The following is a 24,029-nucleotide window of genomic DNA, read 5'->3' as shown; positions in this document are numbered from 1 at the left end:
ATCAGACAGGTTGTCTGTTAGATAAAAGGCAGTCTGAAAGAGGGAGGTAGTTAGTGGCTTGGCTTTCCTGCCGATCCTGAAACAATGATCTCTAGTGGGCAATTAGATTGTGGTTTGGAGAAACTCCAGACACAAAACGCAAATCTCGCAGTGTATTTTAAGATTTTTAGCACACCATTGACGGAACAAACTTTCGAAAAAGGATTTGAGATGACTGTCATTTTTGGAATAGGTCCTTCAACAACTTGCCTTATAATCTCTCCACGTGTTATAGAATTTTTTAACTTCTCACTGTTCTTTTATGAACATTCTTTTGAGTCATTCTTTTATGAAATGTTCTTTTATGTTTTTTTTCCCCCCATTTTCTGAGCTTTGAATGAAGTGTTTTCTTTGTCTGGAATGTCATTCACCTTCTTGTTTGTCTGATAAGCTCTTATCCTTCCTTCCTGATGCAACGCCAGTGTCCCCTCTTGCAGGAAGCTTTCCTTAAGAAAATCCTACACAACTCCATGCCCAGAGTTACTCATTCTGGTATGGTAAGTACTCTGTTGAAGTACTTAACTTCTTTTCTTAAGATGTTATCGCTTATTATCATTGAAGAAGTCATTGGGGTTAACCAAGGCTCAGCCTCTCATGATGACCAGCATGGTTAATAATCATATTACATTTCCAACAACCTTGGTTTTTCTACTAATATGAAGGTGGGAGGAGGTACAGAAAATAAAACATGAAGTGATGTTGCTAAGTTTAGTTCTGTTAATTGGTATTTTTATTTTAATATTTCTTTTGTTGCACTGGTGCATCTGTGCTGCCTTTCCTAAATTGAGCTAACTCTGCCATAAATTTCAGAACAATTTTTGAGCAGCTGAAATGTTTATTGCACTCAGTGTTTATGCAGTGCATAGTGTAGGGAGTGTGAACGCAAAGAAGGAAAGGAACAAACCACCATCTGGTAGGTATAAATGTCTGTGATGAGAAGTTAGTAGAAGCAGCGTCTAAAAATGAGGAGGAATGGAATAGTGTACTTTGGGAGAGTTGAGAAGTAAAACTGTGGGTAAATTAATGATTGTGGTTGTTTTCAAGATAGAAGTAGAAATAAACATTTATATTTGGTGAAAATAAGGAAGTCTAGTAGAGAGATCTATGTGCCACTAATATTTCATCTAGATCTCTTTAGTCTTTGTATAGACATTTCTGTTCCTTCCCCAAGATTACTGAACATTAATGAAGGAAGAAAAAAGATATTCTCATGATCAATTTGGCTTTGACTATTTGCCTCCACTGAATCCTTGCTTTCTTCTATGCCTTCTGGTTATTTCTTTCTCCCTGTCTTGGTATTATCTCAAATATAGGACTTAAACTTTAATTCATTTCATTGGAAAAACAAACAAAACACTTTCAAGAGACAGGTAATCTACAGAATTTACTGAGGGTTGGGAAAGAGCAGATTTGCTTTTCATTAATGCAAAGAACTTGAAATGTTAGTCATTCTTGACCCTGAGTGTTACTTAAACACATTACACTCCTAATTATTCCATTTCTCTTTTGTCCCCTGTTCTATTCCTTCTCCTTTCAAATCCACCTTCAAATTCCCTGGTCATTTATAGCAGAAAGTAATTTCACTCTTTCTATTATTGCATTGTCTCCTGTTAACTCATGCTGTGAGTCTTGTCATTTAAACCCAGTGCTAACAAAGACAGTCTCAGCCCTATAGGGAATTATGGCCCTGGCATTAAGGAATATTCATTTTTGCCCCAGAGTGAATGAAAAGATAACTAAGTACTGAACTTTATTCTTTTCTCTTATGATCTTTATTTAAAACAAAATATTTTAATCCATACAAATTAACAATGGTGCCAGGTAATAGAGATAAAAAAATGCAAAATTTCAAGGACATATTCCTTGACATTTATGGAACACCCCAAAAAGACAGAATTCACAATGTCTGGCATCCAATAAAAAGTTATCAACCTTGTAAAGAAGCAGAAAAAATATAATACACGGTGAGGAGAAAAATCAATCAAACTGATCCAAAAATGAAAGAGATGAGAATCTATTGACAAGATCATTAAGGAGTTCTAACCTCATTTTAAATATTCAGAAAATTAGAGGAAAAGTTGGGCATGAAGATGGAATATGGTCAGTAGAGACATGGGAGATAGAGAACATACCCATGTCAAAATTTTAAAGGTGAAAACAGTATGTGATATGAAATACATACCAAGTGGGGTGAATGGCAGATTAGACATTCAAGAAGAAAACATTAGTGAACTTGAGAAGTTGCAATAGAAACTATCCAAAATGAAACACAAAGAGAGAAAAGAGAAGAATCAGAATTAACAGAGCATCAATGAACCATGAGAGAACTTCAAGTAGCCACATAATCATGTATTTGGAGAAACTGAAGGAGCTGCATGAGAGGTGTGGATGAAGAAAACTTTTGAAGAAATAATGGCCAAAACTTTCTGAATTTGATGAAAAGTATAAGCTGGCAGTTGGAGGAAGCTCACCAAAACTGAAGCACAAGAAACATGAAGAAAAAGCCACACTGATGCCTCAGAATCAAATTGCTTAAAACCAGTGACAGAAAATCATAGAAGCAGCCTGAGGGGGAAAAGAACACTTTATGTAGACAGAAACAAAGGCCAGGATGAGAGCAGATTTTTCATGTGAAAGGAAGAAAGCTAGAAGACAGTGGTGCAATGTCATCAAATTAACGAAAGCAAAATACCCAACTTGTCAAACTACAGTCTTTTCCCAGTAAAAATACCTTTCATGAATGAAGGTAACACTCCTAAGAGAAATAACACGTAGTCAACAAAAAACCATGTGCACCAATGCTCATAGAAACATTCTTCATCATCACCCAAAACTGCAAACAACCCAAATGCTCATCAGCCTGGTGAATGGAAATGTGAATTATAGTCATACATATAATGAAATAACATTTAGCAATGAAAAGGCATGACTCTTTATATTTACTACAAATGATGAACCACAAAAACATTATGCCACATGAAAGTAGGCAGATACAAAAGACTGTATTGTAACATTCTGTTTATATGAAATATCTAGAAGGGGCAAACTTATAGACAGAAAACCGATCACTGATCGCCTAGGACTGAAGGTTAGAGCAGGGCTTAAAGGAGAGTAATGGAACTTTTTGGATGCTCAAAGTGTTTGAAACTGGGTTTTAGAATAGTTGGGCTATTTTATAAACATACTAAATTATAAATTTATTGAATTGAGTACATATGAGAGATGAATTTTATGTTATGTAAATTATACCTCAATAATGTTGTTTAAAAAAAATGAGGGTGAAATAAAAAGACATTTTCAAACATAGAAAAACTATAAGAATTCCTTGACAGCAGACATGCCCTTCAAGAAATGTTAATGGAAGTCCTTTAAACCCAAGAAAAATATAACCTAATAAGAAACATGGATCTACATAAAGGAGATCTTTAAGAGATAGTTTATAGTTTAAAACCAAAATAACAATAACATACTGTAATATTTATAGGTGTGTAAGAATAAAATGTATGACAATAACACAAAAAATCAGGAGATTAAAATGTAAGCATATTGTTTTAGTGTTTTTACACCAAATGTGAAGTAATATTACATCACTTGTTGTAGGCTTTAATAAGTTAAAAATTTATTATAAATCCTAAAGCAACCTATTAAAGCAACACTAGAGTTCTAGGTAATAAGCCAAGAAAAGAGATAAAACAAAATCATGAAAGTTACTTGAGTCAAAAGAAAGGCAAATAAAGAGCAAAAGGAAATGAAGGAAAGATGGGACAAATGAAAAATATCAAGATGACAGATTTAAACTCAGCTATATCAGTAATAAAATTGAATGTAAATGTGTAAATATTCCAATAAAAAGGCAGAGAATGTCAAGTTGAGTAAACCAGAATACCCAACTATGTGATGCTCATAGGAAATACACTTTAGTACAAAGACACAAGTAGTTTAGAGTAAAAGACTGGAAAAAGATATGCCATGCATGCTAACATGAAGGAGAGGAAAGCCAGTGTGGCCATATTACTATCAGACAAAATAGATTTCAAGACAAAGATATTTTAAGAGTTGTAATCTCTGGAAGATTATAAAAAGACCAGTTTGTTGGGGGAGGGGCCGGGGTGGCTTAGCTGATTAAACATTCAACTCTTGGTTTCAGATCAGGTCATGGTCTCCAGGTCCTGGAACTGAGCCTCCTGTCAGGTTCTGCTCATTGCAGAGCCTGCTTGAGATTCTCTCTCTCCCTCTCCCTCTACCCACCCCCACTCTGTTTCAAATAAATAAATAAAAAAATCTGTTCATTATGAACATGTAACAATCCTAAATATGTGTGCAGCTAATAAAAGCTTCAAAATATATGATATGAAAACCGAAAGGAGAAATAGGCAAGTTTACATTCATAGTTGGAGATTTCAATACCCAATGTCAATAGCTGATCAAACAAGTAAACAGAAAATCAGTAAGAATATCGAAGATTGAAAAAACCGTGTCAACCAACTTGATCTACTTGACATTTAGAGGACACTAAACTTATCAGCAACAGAATAAATATCCTTTTAAAGCACACTTACCATGTTTACAAGGTGGACCAAATTCTGGGCCATAAAACAAGTCTCAAAAAATTTAGAGGATTCAGATCATAGAGTAAAAGTCTCTAAAAACAGAGAATTGAATATAAATCAATAACAGACATATATTGTATAATCCACAAATATTTGAATCCTAACTGCATACTTTTAAGGAATACATAGTCAAAGAAGACCTCAAAAAGGAAATGAGAAAGTATTTAGAAGAGAATGAAAGGAGTAGGAGCAAGATGGTGAAGGAGTAGGAGACCTAAATAGCATCATGTCCCAGGAGTTCAGCTAGATAGTTACCAAACCATTCGGAACAGCTATAAACTCAACAGGAGAAAGAAGAGAAGAGCAGCAATTCTAGGAACAGAAAACCCAACACTTTATGGAAGGTAGGATATTTGGAGATGTCAGTCTGAGGCAACATTTGGGAAGACAGACTGCTGGGGGAGGGGCTGGCTCCCGGAAAGTGGTGGAGCAGCAGAGCACAAAATTGAACTTTTAAAAGTCTGCTTTGCTGAGGGACATTGCTCCAGAGGCTAAGCAGGGGGTGGAGCTCTTGCCATGACAGTGTTGCACCAGGACTTGCAGGGTCACAGAAAGACTGGGGGTGTTTGAGTGTGGCAGAGCACTCAGGTATCAGAGAGGGGAAACCAGCTGTAGAGACAGAGCTGTAAAGCGGGCCCTCAGCTTGGGGTTACCTTGAACTATGATCCAAGGCACAGACAGGCCACTGCTCTTTGAGCAGGGACCCAACAATCAGCAGTGGCAGGAGATTCACTTTCCTCCTCTGGGAGGAGTGGCACAGGAGCATGTGGCAGGAATCTGTTCAGTTTGGAGACTCTGAACGGGGCATGTGCCAAAGATAGAAATGCTCACCTCACAGGCCAGGTGAGCTTAGAGCTCAGCTGAGCTCTCCCTGGCTGGAGACCAGGGAGAAGGAAGGATTGACTGCTTTTCTCTGAGGGTGCACTGAAGAGTGGGGCCCTGAGCTCTCAGCTCCTCTGGGAGTGGAGATTGGGAGGCCGCCATTTTCATTCCCATCCTCCAAAGCTGTATGGAAAGCATTCAGGGAACAAAAGCTTCTGAGACCAAAACTGCATAGATTCCTTAGCCTGGCTCCTGGCAAGGGTGGTGCAATTCTGCCTCGGCCAAAGACATTTGAGACTCACTGCAACAGGCCCCTCCCCCAGAAGATTAGCAAGAACATCCAGCCAAGACCAAGTACACTAATCAGTGAGAACTGTGGAACTCCAGAGCTAGGGGAAAGCAACACACAGCATTCATGGCTTTGTCCCCATGATACTTTAGTCTTTCAAAGTTAAATATTTTTAATTTTATTTTTTTCTTATTCTATTTTTAAATTTTTCCTCTTTCCTATTTTAACATTTTTAACTGTTTTATCTTAACAACAACTTTTTAAAAATCATTTAAAATTTTCATTGTTATATTCATATTTTATCCCTTCATTGTATTTAACCTTATTTTTTGTATAGATATGGGTTTTTTTCTTTACAATTTTGGGATACAGTTTCTTCTAATAGATCAAAATATACATTAAATCTAGGGCATGACTTTGTTCTGGTCTCCAGCCTGATCACATTCTTTACACTCTTTTTTTTTCCTTTTCTTTTTTCAACCCACTTTTTATCTTACCAATTCCTTTTTAAGCATTTTTAACCTTCATCTTGATAGTCATATTCTATTCCTTCATCATGCTTACCCTTACTTTTTATATATATAACTTTTCCTTTCTTTAAAATTTTGGGAAGTGGTTTCTTCTAACAGACCAAAATACACCCAAAATGAAGTGTGTGGCTCTGTTCTATTTACCAGCCTAATATATATACATATATCCCCCCCCGCCCCCCGGTTTTGGGTCTCTTCTGATTTGGTTAGTATACATTTTTCTGGGGTCATTGCAACACTTTTAGTGTTTTGTTGTCTCATTCATCTATTCTTATTTGGATAAAATGACAAGGTGGAAAACTCACCACAAAAAAAAAAAAAAAAAAAAAAAAAAATAACAGGCAGTACCCAATGGCTAGGGGCCTAATCAATGTGGACATTAGTAATATGTCAGACTCGAGTTCAGAATGATGATTATCAAGGTGCTCACTGGGCTCAAAAAAAGCATGGAATATATTAGAGAATCCCTTTCTGGAGAAATAAAATCCTTTTCTGGAGAAATAAAAGAACTAAAATCTAACCAAGTTAAAATTTAAAAAGGCTATTAATGAGGTGCAATAAAAAGTGGAGGCTCTTACTGCTAGGATAAATGAGGCAGAAGAAAGAATTAGTGATATAGAAGACAAAATGGTGGAGAATAAAGAAGCTGAGCAAGAGACAAACAACTACTGGACCATGAGGGGAGAATTGGAGAAATATGTGATACCATAAGATGAAACAATATAAGAATAATTGGGATCCCAGAAGAAGAAGAAAGAGAGAGGGGCAGAAGGTATATTGGAGCAAATTATAAAGGAGAATTTCCCTAATATGGCAAAAGGAACAAGCATCAAAATCCAGGAGGCACATAGAACCCCCTCGAAATCAATAAAAAATAGGTCCACACCCCGTCATCTAATAGTAAAACTTACAAAACTCATTTACAAAGAGAAAATCCTGAAAGCAGCATGGGACAAGATGTCTGTAACATACAATGGTAGAAATATTATATTGGAAACATATCCATAGAGACCTGGAAGGCCAGAAAGGACTGCTATGATATATTCAGAGCACTAAATGAGAAAAATATGCCACCAAGAATATTATATCCAGCTAGGCTGTCACTGAAAATAGAAGGAGAGATAAAAAGCTTCCAGGACAAAGAAAAACTAAAAGAATTTGCAAACACCAAACCAGCCCTACAGGAAATATCTAAAGGTATCCTTTGAACAAAGAGAGCCTAAAAGTAACAGACCAGAAAAGAACAGGGACAACATACAGTAACAGTCACCTTACAGGCAAAACAATGGCACTAAATGCATATCTTTCAACAGTTACTCTGAATGTAAATGGGCTAAATGCCCTAATCAAAAAACACAGGGTATCAGAATGGATAAAAAAGAAAGACCCATCAATATGCTGTCTACAAGAAACTCATTTTAGAACCAAAGACACTTCCAGATTTAAAGTGAGGGGGTGGAAAACAATGTACCATGCTAATGGACATCAAAATGAAGCTGGGGGTGGCAATCCTTGTATAAGATAAATTAAATTTTATGCCAAAGACTATAATAAGAGAAGAGGAAGGACACTATATCATACTTAAAGTGTCTGTCCAACAAGAAGATATAACAATTTTAAATATCTATGCCCCTAACATGTGAGCAGCAAATTATATAAACCAATTAATAACAAAATCAAAGAAATACATCAACAATAATACAATAATAGTAAGGGATTTTAACACCCCCCCCCCTCAGTGAAATGGACAGATAATCTGAGGAAAAAGATCAACAAGTAATAAAGGCTTTAAATGACATAGTGGACCAGATGGACATCACATATATATTTAGAACATTCCATCCCAAAACAACAGAATACACATTCTTCTCTACTGCATGTTGAACATTCTCCAGAATAGATCACATCCTGGGTCACAAATCGAGTCTCAACTGGTACCAAAAGATTGGGATCATTCCCTGCATGTTTTCCACAATGCTCTGGACCCAGAACTCAATCACAAGAGGAAATTTGGAAAGACTCAAATACATGGAGGCTACAGACCATCGTCCTAAAGAATGAATGGGTCAACCGGGAAATTAAAGAAGAATTTTAAAAAATCATGGAAACAAATGAAAATGAAAACACAACTGTTCAAAATCTTTGGGACAGAGGAAAGGCAGTCCTGAGAGGAAAGTATATAGCAACATAAGCCTTTCTCAAGAAAGAAGAAAGATCTCAAGTACACAAGCTAACCCTACACCTGAAGGAGCTGGAGAAAGAACAGCAAAGAAAGCCTAAACCCAGCAGAAGAGAAATCACAAAGATCAGAGCAGAAATCAATGAAATAGACACCAAAAGAACAGTAGAACAAATCAACGAAACTAGGAGCTGGTTCATTGAAAGAATTAAGATTGATAAACCCCTGGCCAGACTTATCAAAAAGAAAAAAGAAAGGACCAAATTAATAAAATCATGAATGAAAGAGCAGAGATCACAACCAACACCAAAGAAATACAACAATTATAAGAACATATTATGAGCAACTATACATGAGCAAATTTGACAATCTGGAAGAAATGGATGCATTCCTAAAGACTATAAACTAAAAAAACGGAACCATAAAGAAATAGAAAATCTGAACAGACCCATAACCAGTAAGGAGATTGAAGCAGTCATCAAAAATTTTCCAAAAACAAGAGCCCAGGGCCAGATGGCTTCTCAAGGGAAGTCTACCAAGCATTTAAAGAAGAATTAATACCTATTCTCCTGAAACTGTTCCAGAAAATAGAAATGGAAGGAAAACTTCCAAACTCATTTTATAAGGCCAACATTACCTTGATCCCAAAACCAGACAAAGACCCCATCAAAAAGAAGAATTACAGACCAATATCCTTGATGAACACAGATGCAAAAATTCTAACCAAAATACTAGCCGTTAGGATCCAACAGTACATTAAAGGAATTTTTCACCATGACCAAGTGGGATTTATCCCTGGGCTGCAAGTTTGATTAAACATCTGCAAATCAATCAGTGTGATAAATACATTAATGAAAGAAAGCACAAGGACCATATGATACTCCCAATAGATGCTGAAGAAACATTTGACAAAGTACAGCATCCTTTCTTGATCAAAACTCTTCACAGTGTAGGGATAGAGGATACATACCTCAATATCATCAAAGCCATCTATGAAAAACCCACAGTGAATATCATTCTCAATAGGGAAAAACTGAGAGCTTTTCCCCTAAGGTCAGGAACGCAGCTGGGCTCTCCACTAACACCACTGCTATTCAACATAGTACTAGAAGTCCTAGCCTCAGCCATCAGACAAAAAAAGAAATAAAAGACATCTGAATCAGCAAAGAACAAGTCAAACTCTCACTCTTTGCAGATGATATGATACTATTATGTGGAAAACCCAAAAGACTCTACTCCAAAACTACTAGAATTCATACAGGAATTCAGTAAAGTGTCAGGATATAATATTAATGCACAGAAATCAGTTGCATTTCTATAAACCAACAGCAAGACAGAAGAAAGAGAAATTAAGGGGTTGATCCCATTTAGAACTGCACCCAAAACCATAAGATACCTAGGAATAAACCTAAACAAAGAGGCAAAGACTCTGTACTCAGAAAACTATAAAGTACTCATGAAGGAAATTGAGGAAGACACAAAGAAATGGAAAAACCTTCTATGCTCATGGATTGGAAGAATAAATATTGTGAAAACGTCTATGTTACCTAAAGCAATCTACACATTTAATGCGACCCCTATCAAAATACCATCATGGAAATAGAACAAATAATCCTAAAATTTTTATGGAACCAGAAAATACCCCGAATAACCAGAGGAATGTTGAAAAAGAAAACCAAAGTTGGCATTATCCGAATTCCAGACTTCAAGCTCTATTACAAAGCAGTAATCATCAAGACAGTAGGGTACTGGCACAAAAACAGAACATAGATCAATGGAACAGAATAGAGAGGCCAGAAATGGACCTCCATCTCTATGATCAACTAATCTTCGACAAAGTAAGAAAGAATGTCCAATGGAAAAAAGGCAGTCTCTTCAATAAATGGTGCTGGGAAAATTAGACAGCCACATGCAGAAGAATGAAACTCGGCCATTTCCTTACACCACACAGAAAAATAGACTCAAAATGGGTGAAAGACTTCAATGGGAGACAGGAATCAATCTTTGAGGAGAACACAGGCAGCAGCCTCTTTGACCTCAGCCACACCAACTTCTTCCTAGGAATATCACCAAAAACAAGGGAAGCAAGGGCAAAAATGAACTATTGGGACTTCATCAAGATCAAAATCTTTTGCACAGGGAAGGAAACAGCCAACAAAACCAAAAGACAACTGTTAGAATGGGAGAAGATATTCACAAATGACCTATAAGATAAAGGGCTAGTATCCAAAATCTATAAAGAATTTATCAAACTCACACCCAAAGTACAAATAATCCAATCAAGAAGTGGGCAGAAGATATGAACAGACATTTCTCCAAAGAAGACATCCAAATGGCCAAGAGACACATGAAAAAGTGCTCAACATCACTGGGAATCAGGGAATACAAATCAAAACCACAGTAAGATACCACCTCACACCAGTCAGAATGGCTAAAATTAACATGTCAGGAAATGACAGATGCTGGCGAGGATGCAGAGAAAGGGGAACCCTCCTACACTATTGGTGGGAATGCAAGCTGGTGCAGCCACTCTGGAAAACAGCATGGAGGTTCGTCAAAAAGTTGAAAATAGAGCTACCCTATGACCCAGCAATCGCACTACTGGGTATTTAACCCTAGAGATACAAACGTAGTGATCCAAAGGGACATGTGCACCCGAATGTTTATAGCAGCAATGTCCACAATAGCCAAACTATGGAAAGAGCCTAGATGTCCATCAACAGATAAATGGATAAAGAAGATGTGGTATATTTATACAATGGAATAGTATGCAGCTATCAAAACCCCCAAAATCTTGCCATTTGCAACGATGTGGATGGAACTAGAGGGTATTATGCTAAGCGAAATAAGTCAATCAGAGAAAGACAATTATCGTATGATCTCCCTGATATGAGGAATTTGAGAGGCAGGGTGACAGGTCATGAGGGGGCAGGGAGGAAGAAAATGAAACAAGAGGGGATCAGGAGGGAGACAAACCATAAGAGACTCTTAATCTCACAAAACAAACTGAGGGTCATTGGGACGTTGGGAGGCAGTGAGAGGATGGCTTGGTGATGGACACTGGGGAGTATGTGCTATGTTGAATGCTGTGAATTGTGTAAGCCTGATGATTCACAGACCTGTACCCCTGAAACAAATAATACATTGTATGTTAATTAAAAAATAGAATAGAATGAAAGTGAAAACACAACATATCAAAATTTGCGAGATGCCACTTGTGTAGATAGTAGCTCCTCAGATATGTCCATATCCTAATCCCTAGAACCTAACAGTATGTTACCTTACACAGCAAATAAGACTTTGTAGATGTGATTAACTTAAAGATCTTGAGGTAAGGAGATCATCTGCGTGAACCCAGTTCTTTTCTTTTGCTTCTTTGTCGTCTGTATTTCATCTTTGGCTAAGAGTCTGTTCAAATATTTTGCCCATTTTTTTATTGGATTGTATTATTATTATTGGGTTTTGAAAGTTCTTTTCATATTCTAGATATAAATCCTTCAAATATTAATTGGCAAGTATTTTTTATCAGTGGATGTGAAAATATGCCCAACATCATTAGTCATTAGGGAAATGTGAGTAAAACCACAATGGTAGGGGCACCTGGGTGGTTTAGTCAGTTAGGCATCTAACCTGTGATCTTGGCTCAGGTCATGATCTGATCTCAAGGGTCGTGAGAGCAGGGAGTCCGCTTGAGGTTCTCTCTTTCCCTTTGCCCCTTCCCCCACTTCTGGATGTGCTCATGCTCTCTTTCTTTTTAAAATAAATAAATAAATCTTCTTAAAAAACCCTGCAATGATGTAACACTACTCATTTATTAGAATGCCTAAAATTAAAAAGATTGATTATACCAGCTGTTGGCAAGAATGATGTAACTAGAACTCTAATACTCTGTGTGAGAATATAAAATGATGTAGCCATTTTGAAAAACAGTAGAGCAGTTGCTTGAAGTGTCAAACATACACAGACCGTACAACCCAGCCATTCTAAGCATAGGTATTTACTCATGAGAAATGAAAGCCTATGTCCACACAAAGTCATATTCATTAATGTTCATAGAAACCGTATTTGTAATAGCTAAGAACTTGGGGGGGGGGACCCAAATGCTCATCAACAGGTAAGTGGGTAAACTATGGGATATCCACACACTGGAATATTATTCAGCAATAAGGAAGATTAAACTGTGATAGAATCTACAACAAAAAGTAAATTTCAGAATAATTATACTGAATGAATTAAGCTAGACAAAAAAGACCTTGTATGGTTTAATTTTTTATATAAACTTCTGGAAAATGCAACCAATTCACAGTAACAGAAAACAGATCAGTGCTTTTTGGGCATGGAGTATGGATGGCAATGCAGCAGAGAGGAATTATAAGGGAAAATGAAAATTTGTTAGTGATGGGCACCTTCATTTTCTTGATTATGGTGATTATTTTATGGTTGTATACATATGTCAAAACTTAACTGATTATACACTTTAAACATGTTCAACTTATTGTATCTTAATTATATCTCCATAAAGCTACCAATAAAACACACACAATGAGCTCCACACCCACCCACTAGCATGACTATAATAAAAAAGAATGAGGGGCGCCTGGGTGGCTCAGTGGGTTAAGCCGCTGCCTTCAGCTCAGGTCATGATCTCAGGGTCCTGGGATCGAGTCCCGCATCTTGCTCTCTGTTCAGCGGAGAGCCTGCTTCCCTTCCTCTCTCTCTGCCTGCCTCTCTTGTGATTTCTCTCTGTCAAATAAATAAATAAAATCTTAAAAAAAAAAGAATGAAAATACTAAGTGTTGGAGAAAATGTGTAGAAATTGGAACCCTCATCCATTGCTTGTGGTAATGCAGAATGGTTACTGGTTACTTTGGAAAACAGCTTGGCGGTTTCATAAAATGTTAAAAGCACAGTTGTCATTTGACCTAGTGATTTCATTCCAGAGAAATAAAAACATATACCCATGAGACTTGTAATGCAACTGTTCATAGGAACTGCATCCCTAACAGACCAAAAAATGGAAGCAATTCAAGGTTCATCAACTGGCAAAGGGGTAAACAAAATGTGGTATATTCGTACAAACACTACTCAACAATAAAAATGAAGAAAAACCATGACATGCAAAAACATGGATAAACCTAGAAATGCACACTAAGTGAAAAAAATCCAGACAGTTTAAAACTCTGTATTGCATCATTCAATTTAACATTTCTAGAAAATGCTAAATTGTAAGAACAGAAAGCAGCTCGGCGTTTGCCTAGGACAAAAGGAAGAAACGTCCATGACTACAAATGCACATGAATACTTTCAGGAATGATAGAAAGGTTCTAAATCCGGAATGCAATGGTAGTTGTGTCACTATGTAAATGTACTAAAAATCATCCCATATATTTTAAGTGAGTGAATTTTATGATATATCATGTATGCCTCAATAAAACTGTAATAATCTCCTCCTAAAAAAGGAGTACCTATCATGTGCCACATATTGGGTGATGCAAAGAAAGATACGATAATTGAAAAAATAAAAATTTGGTTCAATAATGAACTAACTCCCTTCCCCTTCTCCCTAACGGAATTCATTGTTACACATCTGAGGTTTGAAGGCTGTAGGTCTTGGCACAAGCTTCCATGCTGTTCCTTGTTCTTAGCTCATTCAGGAAATAAGCATCTTCCTCTTTGTCCTGCCAGAGGTATTTTCTTTTTCCTAACTCTAAAAAAGATGTGGTGTTGCAGTTTTTCCTGACTTGCATCAGCTTTGGATGGATTTATTAGACGATGGTTGTAAAACAGGTATCCAGAGAAAGGAGCTCGATACCATCTATATAGGTTTAATGACTGGAAAGTTCTGTCTGCTACTTCTCAACTGTTCCCCCTTCCCTGTGTTCATTAGTTTTGCGTGCCGTAAATGTAACCTTTCACGTCAATGAGCTGGTGAGTAAACTCACCCATTTCAAGTCTGCCAATTAAACGGAAGACAAGTTCAATTTCTTTGGGAGGGAGAAATAATAAAGTTAGCACCATATTCCTGCCTATTTTTTTAAATGTAGTTTAAAAAGATATAAACTTTCCCTCTTCCAAATATACCATTCTCTGAGAAGTCCTGTTTCTTCCAAGAACTTTTAAAATGCTTGATTTAGAAAGCTGTAAAGTATTCCAAAATTGCATTTGTGCATCACTGTTATATATTGAAAAATATTGGTTTGAAAGCTGGTTAATCTTGGGGCGCCTGGGTGACTCAATCAGTTAAGCGTCTGCCTTCAGCTCAGATCATGGTCCCAGGGTCCTGGGATTGAGTCCCATTTTGGGCTCCTTGCTCAGTGGAGAGCCCGCTTCTCTCTCTGCTTGTCACTCTCCCTGCTTGTGTTCTCTCTCTCTGTCAAATAAATAAATAAGAAAATCTTAAAAAAAAAAAAAAACCTGATTAATCTGATACATTAGGGAGCTTATCAAAATGACTTAAATCATTTCTCTTGGATAAATACCCAGGAAGGGAGTGGCTGAGACATATGGTAAGTGTACATCTAACTTTACAGGAAACTTCCAAACAGCTTTCCAAAGTGACTGTACCATTTCACATTCCCACCAGCAGTGTATGACGGTTCCAGTTATTGCAGCGAATGGCATGAAAGCTCTGAACGGTCAACTGTTATAACTAGAGGTACACACACACACTTACAATAGGGGGAATGACTTAAAAATTCAATGTTTTATATAACTCCATATTATAATTTATTTATATAAAGTACATATTATGTAGCTGAGTTACTTTAGGTAACCCTGGCTTAGTTAACTGGAGCACGGAATCTAGTGATCAGTCGGGTGACCAGCAATAGCATATATGGAAGCTAATAATTTGAACTAAGACAGCTGGGCCAGGAATGATCAAGGAGAAAGAAATAGAAGACTGAATTCATAGCCTGTGGGATGAACTAATTTGATGTGGGGGGGGGGTCAAGGAAGGGAAAGAATAAACAATGATTCTGAAATTTGGGGCTTCAGCACCTAGAAAAGGCATTAATAATGCAAGGAGATGTCAAGAGGAGATTATTTGTGGGGAAGATAACATATCACTCAGATATGTTATTTTCATAAAGATTTCTAGATGGCAGATCTGGAATTTGAAGAAAATGTAGGATTAGAATGCAGATTTAGGGAGCTGCATCTGTAGCATTATTTTTTTTTTTAAGATTTTATTCATTTATTTGACAGAGAGACTGAGATCACAAGCAGGCAGAGAGGCAGGCAGAGAGAGAGGGGGAAGCAGGCTCCCTGCTGAGCAGAGAGCCCGATGCAGGGCTTGATCCCAGGACCCTGAGATCATGACCTGAGCCAAAGGCAGAGGCTTAACCCACTGAGCCACCCAGGTGCCCCTGTAGCATTATTCTTGAAGAGATGGGGAATCAAGATGGCAGAGGGAAAAAATGTGGCTTGCTGAGCTCTGGGACAGGAAAGTGAACAGCACTTATATGAATGCAACTGTATGAAGAGGGATCACAGCAACAGAGGAAAAAAATTAAGATTGTGGGTTCCTTGGGAAGCTAAGGAAGGAGAGAAGCCAAATCAACCCAGTGTTTTAGAAACCTGTTTTTAATATGTTTTGCAAAATGATTTGATGGAAAATCATACAATACATGAATTTTGTGTTCAGAAATCTTTTTTTTTTTTTTAGAATTAGATTCAAAGAGACTGATTATCACTAAGTTATCTGGGAGAATGGCCACTGTGCTTAGGTAATAAGGTTCTCAGCATTTTGATCTGGAGTTATTTACAATTTACCAACCCAGGAAGGGTTTCAAAGAAACATAGGGTTGTGGCTGATTGAAACTGTGTAGCCAACCTTGGAAAACACACACACACACACACACACTCTGAGTGAGGAACATGTCTTTTCTTAAAGTAAAATAACGGTGCCGCATGGTTAAGAGACTTTTTTTTTCTCTTTTTGATTCCCAGCATTTTGATTAGTAATTAGAGATGACAATTAAAACCGTAGTCTCCAAGGTAGAGGTATCATCTAATGACAACAATATTTGCTGATTCAGGCCTCATTGCCCCCAGCGCGTGCTAGAGGATCGCCAGCAGCCTGCATTTCGCCTCAAGCTGTGTCTTTCTCTCAGAGCAGACATTAATTTAAGATGTTACTGCTTATGTCATCAGATGTTCTTATTTACAGACTGCGACCCTGTTAATTTGAAGCCCGTGATTATAATCATAATTTTTATTGGCTCATTTCATGAACACATAGCTTCCTTGCATTCCTTGTTTGCCGGAAGCTTTAGAAAAAAAAAAAAAAATCTGTCCTGAAAACAGCTAAAGATGACCAGTGATAAACATATGGAACATCTCTGAAAATGTCTCCTGTATCAGTAGATTTTTGGATTAAATTCATTCATGTGTTATCCCCTTCCCTTATTCAGCCCCTCACCTTGTTGAGCACCACGTACCTGCCGTGATGCTCGCCCGACATATGCAGACTGCCGGGGGGGTGTGTGAAGAGAAGAAAGCCGTTTCGGACCTTTGAGATATTCCCACTGTAGCAGTGCACGAAGGTATCTAGTAGAATATGTATTTTCCCCCCAAGTTCCACTTGAGGCGGTTGTTCAGAACTGAGAATGTCATTTGCCGTATAAATTGGACCTGAGCTGGTTTATGCGACGAGTCAGTCACAAGCCTGTAAAACCTGCGATGTGGGCTGTTACCGGATCTAATCCTTATGTGAAATAATATGTATTTAAGGAAGAGGCCAAGAAGATCACTTCTCTGCAGTCATAGAAAACCTGCTCTTCTTCCACTCCCCTTCTCTTTTGAGAGAGGGAGAGGGAGACCCACAGCTCCAAGAGGCTGGTGGGAGTCCAGCTGGGGGAGCCCTGGACTGAGTGAGGGCTCTTGGCAGGAGAATCCCACTAGAGGACGGCTGTGTACTCCCTGTTTAGCTTTGAAAAGAAAGGGGAGTGTCTGTTTCTCTTTCCATTGCCTCCAAAGAGAGTCGAACATTGGTATGCCAAGGCAGCATATTCCAATTCATACAGGACTTGATCTGTCGAGGCAACGTCTTTTAAGACTGACCCTGCTAAATTTAGACAGAGCCTGCTCAGTTTTCTCAGGTTCCAGGAGCTCAAAACTACTTATTAAAAGCCTCTCAGTTGGAAATAAGACCATAGATCTGTCGGCCTTTTGCTGAACCATTAAGCCATAGATAGGGCTTTTACTGAGGAGGGTATAACTTCAGTTGTTGAGAAGGAGATTATTTGCAGTGGTACCTATCACCATAGTAACTGGATTTTCAAGCAGGGCTGTCGAAATGGAACTTAAAAGTCACACAGAAACAGGTCTACCTTGCACTGGCTTCAAAAGGATCATGTTGGAGGGAGGCAAAGATTCACGGGCGGCGCGCCATTTGATCTGTGATTACTCAAAGGCACAGGGGAAGAGGAAGGCAGTATGTGAGTTCCTATCAACATGTTGCAACGTTAAGAGAAAAACTGTATGTATTCCACCGCTGACTGGCGGTAAGCAAACAACCCAGTGACAGCCTCTTCTCTCATAACTTTGTGGCTTGAGTTAAGGCAGTATTTGTGAACCCAAAACACGAAACTGATATTAGATTTGATTCTTTCAAAAATTTAACTAGCATTCTAGGACTTATTCACCTTAAAACAGGAAATATTTATTGTGTCCTATTGGGTACTGTGTAGTCATTGTAGGGGGAGGGTACTTGATGCTAGAGGAAAAGTACAAAATACGGGTAATAAAATTTAGTGGGAAAATCAGTATCAAATTTTAGAACTAAAAGGAAATGTAGATTATAAAGTTCTTAAACCTTAAATATGAGTGGGGCTTTAAGAGAGATCACTTGCAATGTCTCTAATTGTCAAATGAGGAAACAAAGTTCCCCAGTAATTGAGGAAACTGGTAAAGGTCACAGAGCTTGTTTTAGGTGGAACTGAAGCCAGAAGCCAAATATTCTGACTTTTGAGAGAATATTTATTTATTTTTTATTTTGAGAGAGAGAGAGAGAGCACGTGCCCATGAGCACATGCAGGAGATGGGAAGAGCAGAGGGAGAGGGAGAGAGAAATCCTAAGCAGACTCTATCTGAGCATGGAGTCCAAAATGGGGCTCGATCCCATGACCCTGAGATCATGACCTGAGCCCAAACCAGGAGTCGGTCGCTTAACTGACTGAGCCCCCCTGGCATCCCAGATATTCTGACTTTTGAATCAGGAGATTAGGAGAAACATAATCTTAAAGATCTGAGAGAGTCTATCCAAGTTACTCACAATTTAAAGAGGAAAACAAAATAAATACTCATGAAACTATACGAACTTAAATATAAGAGTGACAAGGGTTTAGAATTAAGGGTGAGGATGCTCTCATGGAATTTCTTTTTAAATTCCTTATTACTTTTTAAGTCACATGGCTTCTAAAAATACAGGTTGCAGGGGTGCCTGGGTGGCTCAGTTGGTTGAATGTCTGAGTATTGATTTCGGCTCAGGTCATGATCTCAGGGTCCGGGGATCAAGCCCCTCATCTGACTCCACACTCAGCACAGATCTGCTTGTCCCTCTCCCTCTGCTCCCCTCCGCCCCAACTTGTGTTCTTGGTCTCTCTCTAAAATAAATAAAATCTTAAAAAATAAAAGCACAGGTTGCATTTTTTAAGAAGATAAACAATACAGGAAAACATTGGGATGGTTATAAAAGACATGTACAGATTGATTAACTGAAACTTGGTGACTTTTTCACTTTTGCAAGTCTTTTCTTCCCTCCCTTTTCCCCTTCACCGCACTCTTTCCCTCTACCCCACTTTCTGTATTGTTCTTCCTTTCTAAATAAGAAGAAAATTACATTGCAGATGAAATTGATAACGCTTGTTTCTCACTCCCTATTTAATTTCTTTCCCAGACACACTTCCAGACAACCACTATCATGAATGCATTTTTCAGTAAGTATCTATTGAACCCCCACTATGTGTCAGGCAGAGTTCGAGATGTTTGAATTACATCAGTTAAAAAAAAATTCTATCCAAGAATATTTTACATTTTAGAGGAAGAATTTGATGTGTATCCAATTTTAATTTTTGTGCCTATAAATACATGTGCACATGAATAGTGTTATTCCTATTTCTGTGTGGTTTTTTAAATTATGTTGTTAGCCAGTATATAGTACATCATTAGTTTTTGATGCAGTGTTCGACGATTCTTTAGTTGCATATTTCTGTGTGTTTTTACTTATTTATTCTTATTTTACTTACTTTTTAAAGATTTTATTTATTCATTTGAGAGAGAGAGGGAGAGAGAGAACATGAGCAGGGGGCAAGGCAGAGGCAGAGGGAGACTGAGCCAGAACCCAAACATAGGGCTCTATCCCAGGACCCAGGGATCATGACCTGAGCCAAAGGCAGATGCTTAACCATCTGAGCCACCCAGGCGCCCCTTCTGTGTGCTTTTAAATGCATGCAATTTGTATCCCACTCTGTGTACTAATCTGAAACTTCTTCTTGCATTCTCAGCAAGATTCTTTTGAGATCTACCAATGTCAGAGAGAAATCAAGTTTATTTTTAGCTGCTTTGAAGTATTGATATATTTAATCTATTTATTCCTCTATTGAACGTCATTCAGAATATATCAGGTGTCACCATTGGAATAATGCTGCCATGTTATCCTTGTAAGTGTCTCCCATTACACATATGTAAGTCCCTTCAAGGTATTTTACCTAGACATGGGTTTGCTGGGTCTTCAGGTAAACTCATTTTCACTTTTCTAGATGCTGCTGAATTATTTATTCCTGTGTTCATACTATTTGATACTCTCATCATCAGTGGTTTTTCATCTAGAAAGTATAGATCGTCCACAGTCATTTAATCTCTTTTTTGGTATAGATCAGAATTGCATGTTTTTGTTTTTTGCAGGGAGGAGAGTATTTGTGTGAAGAGCACTTTGAGAAATCTGTAGTCATTGCTGATTTAGTAAAGAACAACCTAAGATCCACATCCTAGAAAATATCTAGGAAAGTAATTTTTATATCATGGGAGAGAAATCTTAACTCCCAGTCTTAATAAATAGGAAAAGCTGGGCTCAGTCCTTCCCTGTGAAAGTTAGTCTGAAATAAAATAAGCCCAAACCTTTGGAGAAGTGAAAGTATGGGTGATACAAAACTATTAGAAATAATGCAACACCAAGGAGGGTGCAAGTGTATGTGAGAAATCTAAAATTGCATGAAGACGGTCTAAAAATTAGATTCCAGAGAGCATTTTCCAAACAGTGTTATAAAACTGATTTCTATAATTAAAACTATCTACTGTGCCAAAAAAATAAAAAAGATTTCTTCTAAATACTGGCAAACAGCTTATGCTGAGAAAGAGTTTGAAAACAAACTTCAAAAAATAATTTTTTAAAAATAAGAACACACTTTCTCTAATCAAGTAAGCACACTTCATATTTAAGTTGAAATTATTTGTAATTCAGAGAAAATTATCTATACAATTGCTGGTTATTAAACTAAGGGTATCTGATAGCAAAATTGGTTGAATGCTCAATTATATAAATTATGGTCTTCTATAATCTTTTTTAATGATCTAATAAATCCTTGAATCATCTAATGATTTTTGGAATCCTGGCAGAGACAAAAGTTTGATAGAAGACGTTTTTGAGTCTCAGTGCCTTTTGTCTTTCCCATCCCCTAATTTGCTTGAGGAATAATTGACAAATACATTATTTTGTATCTTTAAAATGTACTATGTGGTGATTTGATATACATATACATTACACAATGATTACGCACCCTTTCCTTTCTGATTTCAAAAATCCATGGTCCTGGAGCCCTATGGCTAACAATTTTTTCCTAAGAGAAATACGTGATATCAGGCAATGTCTCCTACCCTCAAGATGATAGAAATTCTATAGGGAGAAACTTGTCTAAATTTTGATGCAAATCTTGAGCAAGAGGAGGCTTAGATGCTAGTGAATACCTAGGAAGAACTTAGTGTTTTCCTAGGTACAAGAAAACGAACCATCCACCTGGATTTGCACCGTGGGAGTTTTGAGTATACAATGAACTTATGGTTATTAAAGAACAGTACCCAGACCCCTGAGGTCTGATACTTCTCAGTCATCACTCATAGCCTCTCCTCATGAATGCAGCCTCCTGTGAGCACATTCCTGAACTGGTCTTGGGGGAAGAAGACCACAGTCAATTACCCAGATATCTTAGGGAGTCACACAAAGACTAACCTAAGTCAAAGGGCTAACCCTTCATGTATCTGGTCAAAGAAGGATGGAGATAGCTCACTATGTTTCTCTTGGACCCGGAGGAGTTTTGGAGAGCATCTGAATATTTCCCATGCTGCAGAGAGTGATATAACAGCAGTGGAAGAAGATTTTATAGACCATAGCATTGCATTCTTTTTTTTAGGAGAATAATGTGGCAGCAAGAATGCCTTCAATCTGTGATTGGAGATTGGATAAGAAATTAGATATCCTTCAGACTCCAAAACCTGGAGACCATCCGGGCTCAAGGGCAGCTGGAGGAGCTGACATGAGTAAGATTCAATTGTGTGAACCTTCTCGAAACTTGTACACCACCACAGGAGCTGCAAGGGAAATAAATTTGACTGAGAAAAAGTATAAATTGACTGAGAAAACTCTGGATTATTATTATTATTTTACTCTGAATTGACTAAAATTAAGTTGCTCTCATTGGGTAGAAAGGAGGTTCAATAGAAAGTTAGCACAATTGTAGAAAATTAAATTGACATGATTTGCACATTTGAGTTCATAGCCTGAGAAATCTGTATTCATCTCAGAATTTTAACTCTGAGACCTTAATATTCTTGATAACATATATTTATATGACAGGACCAAGAAAGATAAAAGAGTTGAAAGCACTGATTAGCTTTTGAAACGTTACTGAACTGAGTGCACTTAAAATTTTAATTTCCTAATTCCTACAGGTTAAAGGATAACATGAGCTAATACATTATTATGTGTTTCTGAAGTCTAATAGCAGAAGACTTTGTAAAAATTCCAAATCGGTTCCAGTGAGTCACATTTTAGAAATGTGAATTCTTAAAATAATTTTCGAGAGATTAAAAAACCTGATTTGCAAATATAAAGATGTTTCAGTTTAACAGAAATCTCAAAATATGCAACAACTTGTTTTATAATGAATATAAGATGGCTATGAGTTCCCTTTTATGCTCATTTATTATTCATTTTCATAATTCTAAAACAAGAACAGGAGTATATTTTCTATTGTATTGTTTTATCAATATAAGTATAACAAATTGCAATACTTACCTCTTTTTCTGAAACGATGTGTTCTTGATTTTACATAGCTGATAACATATCCATTTGGCAGCTTGGCTTAATATGATCATAATTTGAAAAATTCAATGGAGACTGTCAAAACTTGAAATGCAAAACAATATTTATGGATACCATCAAGAGAAACACTGCTTTTTTTCCCCCCACAGTAGTGCTTGTGGTTCAGTTCTGAGGCAAATACTGTTAGTTGCTTATGCTTTTTCATTATTTCCTTCTTTTGTCCTAAGGAATCCCAAGTTTGCTTCTCCCATAAATCCACCAAACACAACACTAAGAACTGACGTTTTAAGAAAATTTCCCTGAAGATCTGAGGATTCCATAATAGGGTCATGAAACAATATGAAAATTCAGAGTTCAGTGAGAAAAATCAGCACTCCTAGATTTCAAATACCCTGGCCTTTCTAATTTTAAGTTATTGCAGACCAGCTTCTCAGCCTCAGGCCTTGGATGTATGACTGTGGCCAGTTTAATTCCTCGGGACCTGGCCTCTTCGAACTCGTCCTCCAACCCTGGACTCCACAGTCCCTTGGCCCCTGGTCCCAGATCTTTTTCTATCATAAAGTTGGCATTCATTCTCTTCAAGAGAAACTATCTTGCTCCTTTCACAGGATCTGACCAGGCCTCCAACCTCACACAAAGTATATCTTTACTGTTTAGGAATCAGGGCATAAACTGTTGTTCCATGAAATGGAAACCAAAAAGTTTCTACCTAAACAGATGTGGTATCCTTGTGGTATTTTTTTTTTTTTAACTTGACTGTTTATTTATTTATTTATTTATTTTCAGCGTAGCAGTATTCATTGTTTTTGCACAACACCCAGTGCTCCATGCAATACGTGCCCTCCCTATTACCCACCACCTGGTTCCCCCAACCTCCCACCCCCGTATTTGTGGTATTTTTAAATATCAGCAATATTTTCTCCCTAAATGAAAACAAATATTTAAAGTATATTCAACTTACGTAATTTTATTTTTAATGTAACCTAAGTTCTAAAATTACATTCTTAGGGAGTTCTGTGTCTGTCAATTTCGGCAACTAGTTGATAACAATGAGAAAAGAAATTTGAAAGATAAAACCTAAATAGCCTCTTTTCAAAAAGGTCTAAGATACCTGGTTCTATAATATTAAGGAGCATTTTTATTAAAACCTTTAGTTTGCAATCTCTCCTGACAAAGGAGATTAACAGTTGAGCTCTTTCATATTTATGTAAATATCATTTGGATATCATAGATTCTTTTT

The 24,029-nt window shown here is 37.3% G+C and overlaps 1 pseudogene; it reads right to left on the bottom strand.

The window, feature by feature from the left end:
- LOC123946380 overlaps nt 1–23,362 on the bottom strand; it is a 72,048-nt pseudogene extending 48,686 nt beyond the window's left edge.
- Nucleotides 23,363–24,029: the final 667 nt, after the last annotated feature.

Source organism: Meles meles, chromosome 7 (genome assembly GCF_922984935.1).
Source record: "Meles meles chromosome 7, mMelMel3.1 paternal haplotype, whole genome shotgun sequence".
NCBI classification, from domain to species: Eukaryota; Metazoa; Chordata; class Mammalia; order Carnivora; family Mustelidae; genus Meles; species Meles meles.
The sequence above is the reverse complement of the archived record's forward strand: the minus strand, read 5'-3'. Positions and strand labels throughout refer to the sequence as shown.